Source organism: Palaemon carinicauda, chromosome 2 (genome assembly GCF_036898095.1).
Source record: "Palaemon carinicauda isolate YSFRI2023 chromosome 2, ASM3689809v2, whole genome shotgun sequence".
Classification (NCBI taxonomy): Eukaryota; Metazoa; Arthropoda; class Malacostraca; order Decapoda; family Palaemonidae; genus Palaemon; species Palaemon carinicauda.
Window position 1 is genome coordinate 55,617,848 of NC_090726.1, and position 15,000 is coordinate 55,632,847.

Consider the following 15,000-nt stretch of genomic DNA (forward strand, 5'->3'; position numbering starts at 1 on the left):
TGTGTAGAATTTATAAAGTTGACTTTTGATGGCATTTGTGGTCTATGAAATGGCCTTTGATAGTGTGCATCAGCTAATTTTGTGGAGAGTCCTGCGTTAAAATGGAATTCTTCTTATATATGTATATTTGATTATGTCTGTTCATGAGCAAAAGAAGTGAATAGTTAATGTTAGTTGAGTCCTATCAAATGAATTTTGTATGCACAGTGGAGTTCTCCAAAGAAAAATGTTGTAACCAATGTTGTTTATGCTTCTTATGTGTTTTGTAATGTATAGAACAATTGGGGATGGTGGAGAAGGATTTGACTGGATTGATAGCAGTCAATAAGCTGACCTAGTGCATGCTGATGATGTTGTCCTTGTTAGCAGAACACCACTAGACTTGCAAAGGTTGCTTACCAGTATGCATGAAATATCACAGGTGGTTGGTCTCAAGATAATATGGAGAAGTACAGGTGACGAGAAAGGAATGTTAAATGGGGGATGAAATTTCATTGGAGGGAGAAAGGATTAACGGGGCGGAATCATTTAATCTTTTAGGAACTATGATCACTAGTACAGGATCTTTGAATTTTGAATTTTTGAAAGAAAAAAAATATAACAAATCAGAAAATGGCTTGGTGGTGTTAGTGTATAGACATGACTCGGGGTATGACAATGAAATATCCTTCTGATCTTATAAAATTTAGAACGAAGCCCATAGAAGAATTTTTGGAGTTAAATTGCAGGACACGATTAGGAATGAAACAATAAGAGAGATAACCCGATATCCATATGTGGACGAGATCATGGTGGAGGTAGACGGAGATGGTTCAGGCAGGCTCTTTGCACTCCCTACGAGAGATTAGTTCACTAAACTTTCAACTGGGCTCCATAAGGCACTAAAAGAGCTGGAAGACTCAGTCCTACCGGGCTGAGGATTATAGAACACAAAGTAGATGAGGAATGCAGAAGTATTTATTTGAAAGCTCAAGGTAGACGTGACTGAGGATATTTAAGCTAGAACAGGCGTGGAAGGAGATGATGATGATGATGATGATGATGATGGTGATGATGATGATAATATATATATATATATATATATATATATATATATATATATATATATATATATATATATATATATATATATATATATATATATATATATATATGCTTAAATCAATGAGATGCAAGGTTAGAAAGAGCAAGAGTATGAGTTAAGGTGTGGAATAATGTTAAAATATTTGCTGGATTTAAAAGAGCCTATCTAGATATACAGCAGCAAACGAGATCATCATTAATGCAATTTTGTGGAAATGTGTTTCCCCACTTTACAGTTTTATATTTTGCGTCTGTTTTTGTTTTATCCGTTTTTGTATCCAACCGAAAACAGGAAGTTCAGATTAGGAAAATCGTATGCTATAATTGTGTAAATATTTTTTTATAGGTAACAGGTGTGCGGACGAAAAAAAAACAATATTTTTCATAAGAATAATCATAATGATAAGAATGAAACAAACATGTAAATAGCTGCGAAATAATTATGTAAAAGCATTTTTTGTCTTACATCCAGTATGGTTGTAGCTTCTGCATTATTGGCAGCACATTTGTCTCTTGAATAAGAGATCCAGTGCTAGATCCCAATTTCAAGTCAATATTTGGTGATAAGGAGTGCGTATAATAATAATAAAAAAAATGACAACATACAGGGCTTAAGTAAAGAATATTCCTGAGTAGGGTATACCTCAAAGGATTGGAGTGTTTCTATATTGCTATGATCATCAAAGCTGTACTAGTCAGGGCTAACCTACTTAGGTTGGTTTCCTATGATCGATCAGACGAAAGTCCCCCACCATCATCAATCTGCTGAGATCGGTATGGTTAAGAAAAACTATTCAAACCCTTTAGAAGTGGATATAACAACCATGTCTGGGCCTCTAGTTCCTACAACAGTGGTACGACTGCTTGGGGGGTCAGACACGTCCCATTGAAGCGGATGTTGAGAATCCCTGGACTTTACCGGGCAACTTTGGAAAGTGAACCTCGAAACGTTTAATGTTTAGATCCTATCTAGGGAAATATATCTTGCAGTTTTACTTGGGTAGCTGAAAGAAATTAATTGGAATATAATAGGATTGAGTAAAATTTTGACAACTGAAAAATTACATAAAGAGTTAAAATAAGGTCATATATATTGCTTTAAAGGACATGAAAGGGACAAAGAAAATGGAGTGGGTTTTGCTATTCATGAAAAATATTGCAGTTTACAATACCAGCGATATAATTGTAGGATTGATTATCAAACAAAATAATAAGTGTGAACTGTAAATCATTCAAACGTATGCAGCAAACTCCTTCGAGAGAGAGAGAATATATATATTTTTCTATGAGCATTTTAAGATATCTTTGAAAAAATATAAGGACTCAATGTACATTAGCTTTGAATGATTTCAAAGCTAAATTAGGTCAAAAGAAGAGAGGAACATCGTCAATTGGGAAGTTTGAAGCAGCCAGAGGACATGAAAGAAACAGAAAAATGAAATAAGAAATATATTTCCTTACCATGAAAAAGTTATTTGAGTTAAAAGTGTGACCATTTAAAACAAGTTAAATTAAAGCGACCGCAGAACGGCATGGTCTTAATCTTTTCCAGATCTAAGGAACGAAATAGATGAGGAATTAAGAAATAAAATAAAAAATTTTGTAAGAAAAAAAAGTAGTTTTCAGCTTAATTTAGCAATAGAGAGTAGGTATTCCCGTCTACATGATGAGATGGAAAAAGGTATAAAAGAAATGAATAGTGATTTTAATAAAAATGATATTTACATTGGAAGAGTTTGAGCGATTTAAATAAATTGTGTAGGTGAAATTCTAGTAACAATTTCATTTTTTTATTCTGTTTCTGAAGATAGTTATGCTGGGGATGGCGAAAGAGGGGAATATTCATAATAGAGGAAGGTGAAGAAAATTATAATGTTAAGTATCTTAACACCAATTATTAAAACTATAGACAGACACACACAAACACACACACAGATACATATATATATATATATATATATATATATATATATATATATATATATATATATATATATATATATATCAAATAAGCCATATATATTTTTGATATATTAATGTCTGGATTCTCTTAACAACCTCGGGATCACAGACCCAGGCGAAATCTCACAAAGACAAGAGCTTGGCTCCGGCCGGGAATCGAACCCTGGTCGGCAAGCTTATATAGACAGTGACTTAACCCACTTGGCCACGAACAAGTGGGTTAAGTCACTGTCTATATAAGCTTGCCGACCAGGGTTCGATTCCCGGCCGGAGCCAAGCTCTTGTCTTTGTGAGATTTCGCCTGGGTCTGTGATCCCGAGGTTGTTAAGAGAATCCAGACATTAATATATCAAAAATATATATGGCTTATTTGAATATGAAAAACACGTAAAAATGTGCAAAATTTATCATATATATATATATATATATATATATATATATATATATATATATATATATATATATATATATATATATATATATATATATATATATATATATATATATATATATATATTTATATATATATATATATATATATATATATATATATATATATATATATATATATATATATATATATATATATATATATATGTATATATATATATATATTTATTTATTTATATATATATTTATATATATATATATATATATATATATATATATATATATATATATATATATATATATATATATATATATATATATATATATATATATATATATATATATCATCATCATCATCTCCTCCTACCTCAGTTGATGCAAAGGGCGTCTGGTAGATTTTGCCAGTCTTCTCTATCTTTACCTTTTCAGTCAATACTTCTCCATTTATCATCTCATACTTCGTGCTTCATAGTCCTTAGTCAAGTAGGTCTGGATCTTCCAACACTTTTAGTTCCTTGTAGAGCTCACCTGAACGTTTGCTGAACTAATCTCTTTTGGAATGCGAAGAGCATAACCAAACCATCTTCATTCACCCAGCATCATGATCTCATCAACATATGGCACTCCAGTAATCTCACTTATAGTTTCTTTAGTAATCCTGTCCTGTCATTTAACTCTCAATATCCTTCTGAAGGTTCCATTCTCATATCTACTAAATCGATTGGAGATTTTTCATTGTCATACTATGACTCATGTTTTTATAGAATCACTGATATCACGGAACTGATATATAGTCTGATTTTTATATGTAATTGAACGCGATTTTATTTTAAAATTTTACTTAACCTTGCCATTGTCTGATTTGCTTTTATTTTACAATCTTTCAACAAACTGCAATTCTGAAGACCCTGTATTTGAGATCATTGTTCGTAAATACTTCAATGATTCTACTTCATTAATCCTTTCTCCTTCCAATGATACTTTATCTTCAATTGCACACTCCATTCTCATCATCTCTGTCCTTCTTCTATTTACCATGAGCCAAACTTCCAGTGATATTTCATGCATTCTGGTGAGCAAGCATTCATAATAAAATTCACATTTTAAAAAGGAATTCAATAGTAACGAAGGACTTCACCCAAAAATTTGGCGATGCACAATATCAAAGGCTTTTCTATAGTCCACAAATGCCATCAAAGCTGGATTTCTATATTATACACATGTCTGTACAATATGTTTCAAAACAAAAATTTGGTCTGAGCAACTTCTAACTTCTTGAAATCCAGCTTGTTGATCTCTCAGCTTTTCATCAATCTTTCTCTCTAGTCTCTTATGAGAAAACATACTATATATTTTCAAAACAACTGGCGTAAGTTTTATGCCTCCGTAGTTATTGTTATCAGTCAAGTTTTCTTTTATTACAATTTACACTCTTAACTCCCACTCATCATATTTTGCGTCTTCTTGCCACTTTCCATAAATAATATCGTTAGTATTCTAGGATTCACTTGATTTTCGGCCAGTATCATCTCAGTAGATATTACATCGCGTACTTTTTTTTTTTATTGATAGTTCGACTTCAAACACACTGAATTCATTCATGGGCACAACTAGGTCTCCATCAGCTTCACGTATATCAATCAAATTATTCCCCTCATATCTCCTATTCATTAACTCACTAAAGTGTTCCATCCCACGTTGTCTTTATTTCTTTTCTGATGTTACAATAAATCCACCTCTCTTTTTAATGGGCATATGCTACTTATTTGCTCCAGTCGAGATATCATTAATAATTCTATGAACGATTCTCACACCATATAGCTTTGTCAGATTCATCTTCTTCAATGAGTAAATATTCTCTCCAATATTTCCTGGCCCTTATTTGGACCTCACAATCAATATTGGAATACTTAGGATGCTCTGCCGCCAAAAAAATCAACAATCAATGTATGTCGATGTCTCCTTTTTATTGTATCCCAATTATCATTTGATATCCATGGATTTCTCCTTGTCACTGTGTGTCCCAAGACTTCGCTACCAAGTGACTGACATATGTTCTTAATATCACACCATTCTTCATTAATTGTCTGCTCTTCGTCTCTTAAAGTCTCTAAGACTGAAAATCGATTTGTACAATTAATTGCAAATTACAGTAGTTGTATTAATCCTAGGTATTCTATCTACCATTTGGTTGGGTGTTTTCAGTTTTAATTTTGGTATGACAATGGTGAAATTTGTGATCACTAACAATAACTGCACCTCTATATCTTCTTACTTTTATTAGAGTTCTCCTTCCCTCTTTATTAATGTTAATATGATCTATTTAATTTGTGTAATGTCCACAAGATAAAGACCATGCATATTTGTGGATGTCCTTGTACTTAAAAAGAGTACCTCTAATGACAAGGTTGTTTGCTGAACAGAAACTTATGAAATGTACTCCGTTTTCATTTGCATCTACACCAAGGCCCTCGACATCCATTACATTCCCTATCGCCAATCACAATTTTCATATCTCTCTCTGGGATATAATATATTACACTCTGCAGTTATTCATAGTTTTCATCTGTTCTCTCTTCAGGGGAATCGTTTGTTAGTGCATAGCAAAGTATAATACTCATGCCATAATATTTTCATTTGAACTTTGTTAGTTACAATCTACTATTTACAGCCCTCCACTCGGTTAAATTCACTCTACACTTGCAGTAACTTCCCGATATGATTCAGGGTTCTAACATTACAATTAACAATTTTCAAATTATCCTTAGTATTTTAAACTGAGAGATTATTAGCACACCGCTATGGCTAGAACTGGGCGTCATTCTGTCATCTTTTCTTTCCATTAACCCACTAAATGCATAGAGGATTCATTGACTAGATACATCAAAGGATAAGCATTTCTTTGTAATGCACAGTACCTTCCTACCTGAGGCAAATGACCTATGCCGGCCCATACTAATTTTAAGAAGATCAACCGCTAGGCATTAGTAGTAAACGGCGAAGAGACAGTTTGTGGATGACCTTCAACCCAATCCATCACCCTGCTGCCAGCGACTTCATCGAGATTCAGGGGGCATTTATATATATATATATATATATATATATATATATATATATATATATATATATATATATATATATATATATATATATATATATATATATATATATATATATATATATATGTGTGTGTGTGTGTGTGTGGGTGTGTGTGTTTTTGTACGTATGTGTCTGTTTGAGTGTTTAGGTGCATGTGTACGTGTATTTACGTAAATGTGCAAACACACACACACACACACACACACACACACACACACACATATATATATATATATATATATATATATATATATATATATATATATATATATATATATTTATATATATATATATATATATATATATATATATATATATATATATATATATATATATATATATATATTTTATATATATATATATATATATATATATATATATAAATATATATATATATATATATATATATATATATATATATATATATATATATATATATATATATATATATATATATACAATGAAGGCAAGAAACGTTATTGTCTACACTCTGCACTCGCTCTCTAAAATGCTTAATAGACCTGTCACGTCTAATTCTGTTTACCTCGGAGCTCTGAATTTAGGATAATCTAATAGAGCCTTTAATTAGAGTTCAAGTTAAGGATGTTATTCAATCTCAGCAAATTGGAATATCACGGGACAACAATTTGTGAGAGGCAATTTAGGTGGTTTTACCACCCATTTCACGTTACTGAATACAAAGGAGAGGATACATACAGTTTTTCATAAAATATATTGCATATATGATATGCTTCCTATGAAATGATCATAGCATTCATGCCATACTAGAAAAAGAAACACTTTATTATTCCCAAATGTTCCTTATCTATCAGCAATAATTAATTCATTTTTAGTTTATCATAATACATATGAACTATAATTGATTCAATGCATGAATATATGTAAAAGCATACGATACTAATTGAGTGAAAGAGAGAGAGAGAGAGAGAGAGAGAGAGAGAGAGAGAGAGAGAGAGAGAGAGAGAGAGAGAGAGAGAGAGAGAGAGAGAGAGAGTTAAATTATCCTTGAGAAAAAAAAACAGTAACATTAACATAGTAATTCTACGAATATTAAAGGTAACATTACTGATTTCCAAATTATTGTGGCATAAGGAAATGATTATGATGTAGAGAGAAAAAAAGGTGCTATCTCCATGCTTTACGTAGCATTCAAATGGATAACTTTAACAATCATTGAATAAGTAAAGAGAGTATATGATTTTGAGCTATAAAAAAATAATAAAAAAAATAAGAAAACTAAAATTTCCTTTATTGAACATTATCAAAGATGTTTTCAGAATTCCTATTAATGTATCTTCAGTTTCAGATTAATTCATTTCTCTGATATTCAGCTTTTATGACGTCCATATACTCTTACTTTTTCCGTTTTAACCGGTTTTTTTTTTGTTTGTGTGTGTGTGTGTGTGTGTGTGTGTGTGTGTGTGTGTGTGTGTGTGTGGATCTACCTGCAACCCAGCGTTCCTTGCAAACAACTCGATTAGGATGCTCGTATTCTCAAAGTTTCCTCGGGTCACATAACTGAAATGAGGTAATGCTGACCGTTTTTTATGTTGTTCATATAAGTGTTGTCTGAGCTCAGTTTCTAAGTCATACTTCTACATGTCTGCGATTTCTGCGTTACACATATAAAAGTTTAATATCTATTTGCCATGATTAAGATATTAAAAAACGTTTATTCACTTCTACTACCTATAAGTGATCGAAACAAAATCTTTCATTGTATTGATTAAAGAAAAATTCATAATTTTCCTATTAATATATACAAGGAATATTTACAGAACATTATAACAAAAGAATACTTCCCAAAAGTGATTGAAACAAAATATTTTATTACATTGAATACAAAGAAATTCATAAATCTTTGATTAAGATATACTAAGAATCTTTACAGAACATTGTAACATACGAATTCTGGAGATACCTATTATTTGATGATAAACTGGAATCAAATCTTGGAACCATAAACACTCCCACGTTAAAATATATTATAATAAACAACCTAGAGTTCGATTTCTCTCTCTCTCTCTCTCTCTCTCTCTCTCTCTCTCTCTCTCTCTCTCTCTCTCTCTCTCTCTCTCTCTCTCTCTCTCTCCAAATAAAGGCATTTATCTTATGTTACTAACTTTATTCTAAAACCTATCTGACTAATTTGTGATACAATAGCCAAAAGAACCACTTTCCATTGAAAAAAAGGATAATGTATAATGTAGATAGTACTGAGTAATCCAGTTGACATTTGAAATTATCAAATCATAATTACTATCGTATATGGTATTTGTATTACGTCTTTAGTGTATATATATATATATATATATATATATATATATATATATATATATATATATATATATATATAATATATATATATATATATATATATATATATATATATATATATATATATATATAATATATATATATATATATATATATATATATATATATATATATATATATGTGTGTAAAACGTATATTTAAAAGAAAAAACAGTTACGTAAACATACTTATATGATTATAAATTATATTATGTTAACGACATAAAGGTAGATAGAAAAGAAAAAAATCTTCTTAAAGAGTGTAATAGCAGTACAGGATTTAAGAGTTTAGTAAAATAAAAAGAAATAGAAAAGTTTGAAATTTTGAAAACTAATGTTACTGATAAATCTCCCTGCCCGGTGTTGATATCACGCCTCATAATAAATAAAGGTCAAAGGTGAACAGATAACACAGATAATTTTCTAATGCATCTACTGTTAAAAGTATTTCATTTCTTTCAGTGCCATATTAGATAATTATGTAACCGTCTCTTATGCTATCATTGGCCTACTGATAAAAGGCTCATGACAACTAAATTTGCTATGATAATATTTTCGTGTTGGTTAATTGCATTTGGAATACTATTTTGTTTATACTCACTTATTTGTTTGCTAGTTTTTACGTTTCAATAAATATTTATTTGACTTATTTCATTATCAACTACTTCCTTTTGGTTTCTACTGTATTGTTAATCGAATGGTAATATTTATTTGCAGAAGACTTTACTGTGTGTTACAGGACTTTGGAGACTTGTAAAATAACTTTTGGAGTGGGAACGAAAACAACTACCCTAATAATAATAATAATAATAATAATAATAATAATAATAATAATAATAATAATAATAATAATAATAATAATAATAATAATAATAATAATAATAACAGCAACAAAAACAAATATACAACGATAATAACGAAAAAAATAAATAATAATAATAATAATAATAATAATAATAATAATAATAATAATAATAATAATAATAATAATAATGATGATGATGATAACTACAGGAACCCGTGTAAATGACACGGAATGATATTTCCAATACTAGTTATCTTGTTCCTAAGCTTTACATGTTTGATTAAAATGTGATAAGATTTGACTTGTATATTTATTTTGAAAAATGAGCAATACATGAACAAATTTACAAAACTTCTTTATATACAATATTTCTAGTGAAGGTAGTTCCTCTTATCTGGCCATGATTAGAATTATTTTTAGGAAAAATTTTCACTATTACAATGTTCAGAGACCTTGCTCTTGAGAAGGCTACATAAAGTTGTCCAAGAGTAAAGCAATGTTGTGGTAGGTAGATCCCAACCTTAGCGAAAGTCTGGCCTTGAGCTTTATTATTGGTCATTGAATATGATAGGCGGACGGGATATTGAGTAATGTCTAGGAAGATTTTAAGCAAAGGGTGATCAGGATTATGAGAAATCTTTCACAATAAGAACAGGTTATGGAAATTGATAGAACTAAATTTTTTGACATATGAGTATACCATGAAATTATTTCCGTTTTTTGGAAGCGTGACACACAAAATAAATAACACACATTCTATCGTATGAATATATAGATAATATAAAAATAATAATAATAATAATAATAATAATAATAATAATAATAATAATAATAATAATAATAATAATAATAAAACCTATTATTATTATTATTATTATCATTATTATTATTATTATTATTATTATTATTATTATTATTATTATTATTATTATTATTATTATTATTATTATTATTATTATTATTATTGTATCTGAGATATCATGTCACATATCCAACCTTTACTTTATTAGTTTTTGGTCTGTTTCGAAAGCTTTCCTTGATATTTTAAAAGAAAATTATCACCTATCTCTTCATTGATGCCAATACAAATTTACTTTAAATACTGTTGATGTCTTCTTAGCTTCCATTCATATATCTGCGAGTAACTGCTTTATTTTCTGTCTTAGAACCTTTTTTTTTTCTTCTCTTTATTACAATCTATACGAATTTTACTTCTCACCTTACTATGATAAAATTTCTATGATCTTATTTTATTATAGAAGGTGTTCAGTATTTTTAAGAAAGTTTCTTTTAGAAAATTCTTAAAAGCATGTTTTTTTTTTTCTGTCATTCCTTTTGCTATTGTACCTAATACTATATAATATTATCACTTATGAAACATTAGATTAAAACTATCTTTCCACAAAGTAAATATCGTTAGTTAGACTAAATTAAGTAATCAATTTATTATAAGGGAGAGAGAGAGAGAGAGAGAGAGAGAGAGAGAGAGAGAGAGAGAGAGAGAGAGAGAGAGAGAGAGAGAGAGAGAGAGAGAAAATATAACAACAAAATAAAGGTGTTACTTTATTCTCAAAGGGAATCAAAGAAATATCCACAACGTTATTGGTGTTGGGTCACTAGGCACCTGACCTTATTTCCAAGAATCCTGGTTGGAATAGTAAATAGACTAAGGCTCAGAATCGGTACAGTGTTACAGTATAATCGCTCTATCCCCTTTTTCAGAAGTGTATCATATTACCCATCAGGATTTGTAGATATTTAAAAAAAAAAAAAAAAAATAAGGAAATGGATATAGGTAGGCCACTATCGTGTAGTTGAATATATGAAAGGATCCATTATAGAATGATATTGCAATATTTGATTAATTGATTCAACACTTAAATCTATATATAACACACACACACACACTATATATATATATATATATATATATATATATATATATATATATATATATATATATATATATATATATATATATATATGTATATATATATATATATATATATATATATATATATATATATATATATATATATATATATATATATATATATATATATATATATATATATATATATATATATATATATATATATATATATATATATATATATATATATATATATTTATACATTTTTATATATATATATATATATATATATATATATATATATATATCTATATATATATATATATAAATATATATATATATATATATACATATATATATATATATACATATATATATGTATATATATATATATATGTATATATATATATATATGTATATATATATATATATATATATATATATATATATATATATATATATATGTATATGAGTATATATGTATATATATATATATATATACATATATATATATATATATATATATATATATATATATATATATATATACATATACATATATAGATGCATATATATATATATATATATATATATATATATATATATATATATATATATAAAATATATAAATATATATATCTATATATATATATATATATATATATATTTACATATATATATATATGTATATATATATATATATATATATATATATATATATATATATATATATATATATATATATATATATATATATATATATATATATATATATATATATATATAATGTGTGCGTGTATGTGTGTGTACCGAAGTGAACACATTTAATTCTAAAATCTATTTGACATGAGAGCGAAAATTCTGTGAATATTTTATTGGAGTTTTCTGATAATCATCAGGCTAATAATGAACATATCTATAATTATATATACATACGCATATATATATATATATATATATATATATATATATATATATATATATATATATATATATACTTTATATACATATATATAAATATTTACAAATATGTATATATATATATATATATATATATATATATATATATATATATATATATATATATATATATATATATATATATATATATATACATATATATATATATATATATATATATATATATATATATATATATACTTTATATATATACATATATATATATATATATATATATATATATATATATATATATATATATATATATTTATATATATATACTTTATAAAAATATATATAAATATTTATATATATATATATATAATATATATATATATATATATATATATATATATATATATATATATATATATATATATATATATATATATATATATATATATATATATATATATATATATATGTGTGTGTGTGTGTGTATGTACACACACACACACACACACACACACATATATATATATATATATATATATATATATATATATATATATATATATATATATATATATATATATATATATATATATATATATATATATATATATATATATATATATATGTATATATATATATATATATATATATATATATATATATATATATGCATGCATATATCAAAGCACTTCTCCCAAGTTTTGGGGATTAGCCGACATCAAATAAATGAAAAAAAAAAACGTACCTTACCTCTCTACGTTCTTTCCAGCTAGACGAGGGACTCAACCGACTTCGGCTGGTACTGCTAGGGTGCCTGAGCCCACCCTCCCAGATTATCCACCACAGACTAAGCTTCATAACACTGAAACCCTTAAGCCCCAATTACACTTATCCGGTTTCCTACGGCGCCCTCAGTCGCGATGCTTGCTTATGTTCAAACTGGAGCTGTATGAAAGCTCACCCATGACCGGCCGGATGAACTTTCGCCAGGACTGAGGATGTAGCGTGTAATTGCTCACCGTATGGTATGACATCAGCCTGAGGCTGCACCTGACAGTGGAAGGTGGCCACCATGGGAAGCTCTTGCGCCAGTGATTTCTTGAGTGACTTCATAAAAATCTATCGAAATGAGTCATGTTTGTGGTTCATTAAATTTAAGGATTATTCAAACAGAGAAGTGAGAAATGCAGCATATAGTAAATTAGTAAATAAACTTCAAGAAATTAATCCTAAAGCTAATAAAGATACTGTTGTTAAGAAAATAAACAACTTGAGAAGATCATACAATTAAGAGCTTAAAAAAAGTGCAAGCGTCTAAAAGTTCAGGGAGCAGTTCTGACTCCATTTATACGCCAAAACTCTCATATTTTCATCTGCTGCATTTCATCAAAGACCAAAATGTGGGATGTGAACCATCTGTTTCAAACATGAGCCTTAATACACAGGAAATCAATGAAGAGGCATGTATATATAATCATGTCATATTTTATTTACAAACAAAAGAAAGCTTACAAATATTCAGTTGAATAATTCACACTATTTCCTTATTTAGATATTTGGATAACTCATTACCATTCAGTAGAAAAGCAAACTAGAATATTATACATTGTCCTGCCATGCAATTTTCCTTCGTTATTAAAGTAATTCATGAATGTATCTCGTACTTTCTTAGCAGCATTGGGGGTATTTCTCATAGTCCCTCTTTGCAAGCCTGCTAGTGATTGTTCAACTTGACTCATATTATCTTCAGCTTGTTCATCAGACTCATCTGGGATAGAATACCTTATACATTTTGTACGTAAAAAATTATGAAGTGCACAAAAAGCCAATACTACATTTTTAGTATTTCTTGGCAATAAATTTATAGCAGTCTGAAAGATACGAAAGCACGAAACCAAAATTCCAAACACGTTTTCGATAATTCTGCGAGCCCTGCTCAGGTGATAATTATAGATCCTTCTCTCATATGATAAGTCCTTTTGATTAAGGGTCTTAAAAAGTCAGTTCCCATAGCAAAAGCTTTATCGCCTATAAACACATAAGGTACTACTTTTTCAGAACCTTCAATTTTATTTTCTGGCGGAAGATTTAAATGTCCTTTGCACAATTTGTCATAAAAAGTGGTCCTGATTATTACCCCTATGTCTGAAATTCGTCCATTGATGCCGAAATCACAAAGAATAAATTCATACTTTGCATTGGCAATGACCATTAGTACCATACTATGGAAACCCTTGTAATTGTGGTAGAATGATCCTGATTCTGGAGGTGGCAAAATCTTGACATGTTTGCCATCCACAGCTCCGACACAATGTGGAAAATTCCAGACTCTCTCAAACTCCTTTGTGATTTCTTCCCACTCATGCTGTGTTGATGGAAACTGAAAGAATAGTAATAGAGAAATATTTAACATATAAGGTTTATAGACTATGCTAGAATGAACTGGAAGTTATTTAAATAAATACCTATTTTACTTATAGAATTTTAGAACTACTATTTCTGTCTTTCAAAACAAAATTTCCATGTTTATGTTACTA

General features: G+C 28.2%; 1 pseudogene; it reads right to left on the reverse strand.

Moving 5' to 3' along the window:
• The window catches only part of LOC137616652 (uncharacterized), a 35,241-nt pseudogene that overhangs the window by 19,270 nt on the left and 971 nt on the right, over positions 1 to 15,000 (reverse strand).